The sequence below is a fragment of the Adiantum capillus-veneris genome, chromosome 11 (assembly GCF_014529385.1).
Source record: "Adiantum capillus-veneris isolate H3 chromosome 11, ASM1452938v2, whole genome shotgun sequence".
Classification (NCBI taxonomy): domain Eukaryota; kingdom Viridiplantae; phylum Streptophyta; class Polypodiopsida; order Polypodiales; family Pteridaceae; genus Adiantum; species Adiantum capillus-veneris.
The window spans coordinates 45,659,528-45,667,391 of record NC_140941.1 but is presented as its reverse complement, the minus strand read 5'-3'; the positions used below and the strand labels follow the sequence as shown (position 1 = coordinate 45,667,391).

At 47.1% G+C, this 7,864-nt stretch overlaps 1 pseudogene; it reads left to right on the top strand.

Moving 5' to 3' along the window:
* Positions 1–484: 484 nt before the first annotated feature.
* Positions 485–1,301, top strand: LOC147447184 (uncharacterized; annotated as a pseudogene).
* Positions 1,302–7,864: the final 6,563 nt, after the last annotated feature.

Here is a 7,864-nt window from a genome sequence, read left to right as displayed (position 1 = left end):
GGAGACTCTAAATGGAAAGGATTCTGAGTCCTATTATGGTTTAGTCGTTGAGCCGAGACGGTCTAAAGTGGACCCTCCGGGAGTGGTCATCATTAGGATACAGTTGAGCAAGAGGGTGCAGGTCCTGTCATGGACGCACATGTATGGGGCTGAGGATGGCACAGATGGTCAACTCTTAGCCATATTATTCTCGACAACGTACCCATTGGTGGGAAATGCACGAAGCATAACTATGGGCATCTGGAGTCTTCGGGCCCAGCTAGAATGGCTGGGTACAATGCATTTAGAGGGCCAAGTGTCCCTTTGCTCGAGGCGTCCTGCAATACAGCGGGCGACCTCCTCAATGGTCTCGATAGCATGGACAAGTGGTATCCGGAGTAGAGAGCCGAAAGAGATGCAGGGATATGACAAAGTGTGGGTTGAGTGTGTGTTCACAAATGACATTACTTGGGGCTGCTAGGATATGGAACCCAGAATATTTTTTATGCTCGTCCTTTGGTACAGGAAACTGATGCTCACTGGGAGCAGCATGGAACAAGGTGGCCAGATGGCTGGTATGGAAGGATGGGGGTCTCAGACCCGCTTGACGAACGATGCGAATGGGTGGAAAGTTGTTTCTCACACCCTAAGCGAAGACTATATGGTGCTTACTGAATCGGGTGGTTGTCGAAGTCATTGATGGCAAACAAGGCTGCCTGAATGTATGGATACTGAGCCCCCTAGCGGGTTAATCAATGGGATTGAGCAGGGTCTGCTAAAGGTGAAGATATGCAGGTCAACTGGTTTTTCTTTTAGAAATCCTTAGCCAAAGTGTGGCAGTGATCAATGGTGGCCCGCCAATCAGGCAGCTTTGCGAGGTCGCTCAGGTAGATGAAAGCAGGGGTTTGATGCATGATGGTTGGGGCTCCGTAGCGAGGTCGCTGGCTCTTTTGGACCATATATGTGGAGAGACTAAATGTTGGAAGAATGTCGTATGGGACCCGGGAGAAGGTAGCCAATGCTGTGATGCTTTTGGTTATGATATGATCCGCATGCAAGGAGATACGGAGATATCAGCAGGGTGGAACATGCTTGGCCGATGCAAAGCTAAGCCAGAAGGATTAGGGTTGTTTTCGGGCCTGGATAGAAATGATGATAAGGGGCATGCTTGGTGAGTGATGATGCCCATATTTCTGCCCACTAAGCGGTATTGGCTAAGATTGAGTCACTGGACTCATGGCAGTGAGGCAGCAGATGAACAGTACACTTATTGCAGCCAGCAAGGCAATGCGTCGACATGCAAGTCTAGAATGTGGGGCTAGCAGCCGAGCGGCTTCCGTGGGTTGATCGCTTGGATTAAGTTTATGGCAGGAGAGGACACTAAGTATATGCTTGCGCGTGGTACTGGGCACTATACGCCACGTTCAAAGGATGAGATTTATGATGTTTTGGATGATGTAGAGGCACTCGACGAGGACATTGAGCTTTTTTGGGGGAGGGGTGAGTGTTACGGGTCCCCTTTTTGGAGAACACTTCGGGACCCTCCACCACTCCTCGGCCTCTCGAAGCTAGCACATTGTCATGTTCCGAGGCCTCGAGGGCTTCGACCCTAAACCCTAACCTAAGGCCGGGTCTATAGTGGCCGGCATCACCAGTCAATCCAGCTCCATAAATATTCTGCGAGTGAGGGGTAACTCACCTCGACTCAAAGAGACAACACGGCTCTATCAAAAAGGAATAGAATGGGGTTCGGAGCGCCACGGCTCACCCTTCCTTGCATACAAAGATGTGGGCTCAAGTCCCACTCGAGAGACCAGCCGAGAAACCTCAAAAAGGATGAAGGAAAAGAAATTAGTGAGGAAGAGTTTTCGAGGAAGCTGGATGCGATGTTTCCCGGCTATGCCGAGGCCCATTGTGAGGAAAAACTGTTGCATGAAGCCGAATGTGGTGTTGTTCATGCCCCGTGGGATGGGGAATGGACCTACAAGTAAGATGTAAAGCTTGGGAACTATGAGGAGCCTCAGGAGGAACTTATGGAATCCTACCTTTCGATCAAGGACGGAATGCCAGTATGCAACAGTTGGCCTACGCATAATGGTGCTGTTGCTAGCAAACCAAAACTGGGAAAATTGGTGGCCAGCCGAGCTAGACTCACACAATGAGTATTGTGTGAATAAAGGAAGTGGGTAGGAGTGCCAGAAGGTTACTCTTGACTCCTACCTCCTGCATGACTGCGAAAAGCAAACTAGTGCGGAACAAGAATGTGCCGCGCCCAAAATGGGATCCATGGAAATGCTTATGCCTATGGAGGTGCTGGATGATGGGACTGAAAAAGAGGTGAGGCTCGGAGAGGTCCAAGATTTGTTGAATGAAGCGGAACACCCGCTAGGACTAGCTCGTGGGCATCAAGGGCAGGATAGGTTGTTGGAGGTGTCTCATGGGGTGCCGTTTTCAGGTTATGCTGCAGTACCAGCCTCTTTGGAGGAGACTATTCCCGAGATCGCAGGGGAACCATAATGGGTATGGACAAAGGAGGCCAGCGGCTAGGGGTTGCGGGTAAAACCACCTGAACCTGTCCGAAATCAGGTTGAGAGAAGGGAGGCTGTGGTATTGAAGGCTGAGACGGGGATATTATGCAGGCAAAACTAGGGAAGGCGTGACAAATTTCTGTTTTATGGAAACGTAGCAGGTGCGAATGCTTTCAACGAAGAGTTGCATGGTGATCGGGTCATGGCAGTGGTTATGGTGATTCAAAAGGAAAGGCAGTTTGAGTTCTCTTCTGGCTTATTCGTTGAGCCGAAATAGGTTAAGGCGGACCCTCCACAAGTGGTCTCCATTAGGACACGGTTGAATAAGAGGATGCAAGTCATGTTATGGATGCACAGTTATGGGGCTGAGGATGGCACGGTTGGCCAGTTCTCAGTCATGGTACCCTCGACAAGGTACCCATTGGTGGGAGATGCGCGAAGCCTAGCTATGGGCAGCTTAAGCCTCCGAGCCTGTATTGATTGGCCAGATATGGTGCACTCAAAGGACTGCATGTCCTTTTACTCAAGGTGTCCTGTGATGTGGCGGATGACCTCCTCAATGGTCGAGATGGCATGGGCAGTTGGTAGCCGTGCTAGAGAGCCATGCGAGATGCAAGGATATGACAAAGAGTGGGTCGAGTGGGTGTCCAAAGATGTGAGTATTTGGAGGTCCCACAAGGAGATAGAACCCATTATTGTTTTTATGCTCATTTTGTGGTATTGGCACCTTATGCTCACAAGGAGCAGCATGGAACGGGGCAACCAGTTGTTTGAGAGAGATGTATGGCGACTGGGGCTGCCTGGTTTTATGAATAAGGAGCCCCTAACGGGTTACTCAATAGGATTGAGCAGGGCTGATTGAAGGTAAAGACATGCGAGTTGAATTTTTTTTTTTTTAGAATCTTGAGCCAAAGTGTGGTAGTGACCAATGGTGGCCCTCCAAGCGAGAAGCTTTGAGAGGTCTTTCTGGTAGACAAAAGCAGGGGTTTGATGCATGATGGCTGGGGCCCTATAACGGGGTCGTTGGCTCCTTTGGACCACTTATGTGGAGAGACTATACGTTGAAAAAATGTCGTATGCGACCTCGGAGAAGGTGCCCAATACGGGGATGCGTTCGATGATAGGACAGCATGCATGCATGGAGGTTCGCGCTTGGCCAATGCAAGGATAAGCCGAGGGAACTACAACCGTTCTCTGATCTTGATGAGCAAGAGGTAAGCACATGTATGGTGTACCTAATGGATCAACAGGGGCTGGTTTTACTGCATGCCACAGATGGCCGCTACATTCCCCCACGACGAAGCGGAATACGAGAGAGTGCGAGACGGGTGGAGTGTACTTGATACCACGCCTGGCATATTAGGTAGCAAGAAAAATAGGTGGTTGGCCGATGGTTTATCCCTCCTCGAAGAGGGCTGATCAGCGAGGGGGAGTACTATTTGCAAGGTACTGAAAAGAATGGTGTTTTTGACTGGTCATACGAACCAGGTGAGGTGTCGCTCAAATATTCATGGGAGGAAAAGTTGGCCGATGTAAAGCACGATCCATATTGCGAGCGGGCGGGCTTTGGTGAGCACCAGCCCGCGTTTTATTTGAGTTGCTTCATTTGGCTAGTGGCTTGGATTGGAGCCACGACAGGAAAATGCGGGGTCAATGATGGCAAAGGGTAGTTTTGGAGAGTGATCATGCACACACTTCTGCTCATTCGATGGTGTTGGTTAAGATGGCACCATTGGATTTGGGGTAGCAAAGCGGTAAATAAACTATGTGCTTATTGCAGCTAGCAAGGCAGTGCGTTGATGGGTAAATAAAAAATGCGGGGATGGCAATCACGACTTTGTTTGGTTGATTGCTTGGACTAAAATTATGGCAGTGGATGACACTACATAAGTGGATTTGAGTGGTGTCCAACAATGTAAGCTGCACCCAGAAGATGGGGGTTATTGCTCTACGGATAATGTATGTACACTCGATGAGGACATCGAGCTTTTTTGGGAGAGGGGCGAGTGTTACGGGTCCCATTTCTAGAGAACACTTTGGGACCCTCCACCTCTTCTCGGCCTCATATTACTAGCTCACTTTCATGCTCGGAGGCCTCAAGGGCTCCGAGCCGATGAGAGGCCTGCAGCATGGGAAGGCCCTATAGTGGTAATGGTTAGTGAATCCTTGAGTGGAGATGCGGTGTGGGCACGAGCCCGTGGTGTGTTAATGTTGGTAGGTCGTGAGGCTGGATGTAAAAGCATGTGGAGAGCGCCTTGGAGATTAAAGGCCACGGACATGCATAAGCAAGGGTTAACGCCTTCGAGCTTGAAGCTCCAGCAGGGAGCAGAAAACACAAACACACAAGCTTCTAAGCCTCGGTGTTGCGAGCTCGCATGTCGGGTTCCATTCATCTTGCCCCTGTGCGGTTTGCAGTGCATAGTGCCCTGCGGGGTCCTCTCAAGCCGCGATCTCATTAGGAAATTTCGGAGGTCATTTGGAGGGCCTTCTAAGAAAATGTATTTTTTGCACTCTCTCTCTAGAAAAAATGGCAAATAAAAGAGCTGGGTCTTTCATAGTAAAACTTCAAAAAGTGTACTTTAAGTAGATTCCTTACTCTTATGAACATTCGTTCGTAGTGATTGAGGGATAATCCTCTTTTCAGTTGCATTGAATGAACAACGTCAATACGGAGGGAATGAGGCTAACATGGAGGGACGAATCCGCAGCCGCTATTCACTTTCCATTAAACCTGCACATTTGGCTAATGGCGCACTCCTCAAATGGCACAAATGTTACCCAGAAACGAGCCAAATATCACCTTCACATTGATTTGGACAATGAGTACCAACCATTGATTAAGCGCAGTAAAACAAACACACATATACCTCCCGCCTCCATAGACACGCTCAGAGCTCAAGGAGCTAAACACATAGATATCTGGACGAGAGGCTCTCTCTACCCTAAGAATCCAATAACTAATGCGTCTCCACCGTTTGTCAATCCTACAAGCTTATTGACCTTTGCTGGTGATGGAGAAAAGGGCCTTCTGGGTTATTGTAAATCACTTACAAGAGAAGCTGAAACTTACAAGAGCATTCTCCAAGCTCAACAATGTGAGATTGTTCGCCTTTCACATTTACATTCTAAAGATCAGGTTACTATTTTGCAACATAAAACAGAGGTACAAGAACTGAAAGGAAAGGTGCGAAGTTGTCAAATGAAGGACACCATCTTGGGTGGTCGTATCCGAAAGAAGAAATTGCGCAATCTTGAAACATTGCAGGTTGCATCAGGAGGTCTCAAGAAAAGAATCCGAGCATTAAGGTGATGCTTATTGGTTGGCTACATTGTCTTAGTTAAGTAATCTTTTTGTTTTTTCTTGTTATGCATTGTTTTCATGTGCCTAAATAGTGTTAGTGAAGCAAATTTTCTGTTATTTACTTATGCATTGTCTTCATGTAGAGATTCAATCTATCCTGACAAGGAAAACATTGACCCCAAAGCCAATATAGGAAAGAGATTGAAGCCACTTATAAGTAGAAGACTGGCAACAAATATAGTACATGACAAGAAGTTTAAGGTTCTACAAAGAAATGTAGTGGACCGCTTTATTTCAGAGAACTCAGTGCCTGCAAAAGAGATACAAGGCACACTTGATTCACTTGGTGTAAGCAAAAGAGGATATTCGGCTATCCAAAAGTCTGTCTCATCCATCTTTGTTAGGAAGGGTATAAAATCCAAACTTCTACCATCAGCCTCAAGTGTTTGGAAAGAGAGGCTTCAGCTTAACGAGGCACAGGGAGACTATCTTGGACAGCCCTTTCATATTAAAGCAACTTACAGTGGCCATGGAGCGAACATGGCATATGATGAGTTCAACAATATTTTTATGGACCTGCGGATACTACAGAAGAGAATGGTGGAGTTTTACAACATCACATTTGAAGAGTCACGTGGGCTATTACATTTTGTGTTAAAACTGGATGAGTGTGAGCTTGTTAAAGAGAAAAAGCTAGAGCGTGTTACTATTACTTTAATGAATAGAGCCCTCTCAAAGTGTCCCAGTGATGATCCTTTATATTTTAGTGTTCAATCAGAATCTAACATATGGTGGCTTGGTGCGTTTGAGGTAAGCGATATTCTCAAGTAAGCTCAAATGTTCAGATCTACTTAAGTCTCATTTATTTTGTGTTGCAGGTAAAGAAAGAAGATCATGAGATTCTATATTGGGTGTTCCATCGAACTAATATTCCGGAGGTGATTGATCGACAGACTAACCAGGGAGAGATACTACGTTTTCAGGAGTTTTTTGGAGCAAGGGATTGCGCATATGTACATATACATGCATGGTGCATCAAATAAAGAATTGCCCATTTTTGAGAGCCAGGTGGTTACGTGGGGCCCACATGTGTACAGGTAGGACAACATGTACATAGTGCATCGATTTTCACTATTACCAGTACCAGTGTGTTTTTTCTACAATAATAAGGAGTTGGAAGCGCATAAAAATTCTCGAGGAAGCTATCCGCGGGCCGACGACATGAGGTAAGCAGGTGCGTCAGATGGCATCTAGTGGCGTCAGGAGGCCGAACGGGGTCAATATTTGCACGTGGATGAGTACGGACACAACGTGGGTGTTTTCTTGTGAGATTTATGCAGAAAGGTCATCATTAGGACCACTTTTTGGGGCCACTTCACGTGGTGGCGAGATGCATTATTGGAAAAAAGCTGAGTGCCAGGTGTGCGAATGATGCAAAAAGGTGACAACTATGCACTGCGAGGTCAGTTTTTGGCCTGTTCGGGGTCCGTTTGAGGTCATCTAAAAGGCCAAGGGTGCCCAACTAATAAAGCTAAGTGTGGGAACTGAAAAAACAAAGAAAAGACCAGAAAAAACGTGGAGAAGAGAGGAGGAACAGCCGCAGGTGTGTTTTTGCTCATTTTGGAGCTTGTTTTGGCCGTAAACTGCTCATCCGATGTCGGATTTGAGCACTTTGACATTGTAGACTGGGGTTTTGGGCCGTTCCGGACGCGATGGCGCTGTCCATTTTTCCAAATTCCTCACTCTTTTTCTGCTGTTTTTCTGTATAATCTTCTCCGGTGAGTGAAGCTTCTTCTCCCATTTGTGATTGTATCTGGTATCTTTTACCCATATTGTGTGAGCTGTTTGCCCCATTGGTGTTGGCCCAAGCTCATTTGTATCTAAACATCAGAAGTTCTCCTCTTTTGAGCTGAGTTTTGTGTGTATGTGTGTGTGTGTGTGTGTGTGTCTCTGTGTGGAGTGGGCAAGTGGATAGTCTCTCTCCTCTCACTCCAGAGGTGTGTTCCCTGTCTCGGCCAGGTGTGTTGTGTAAGCCGAGTGGTGCTTCCTAGTGTGT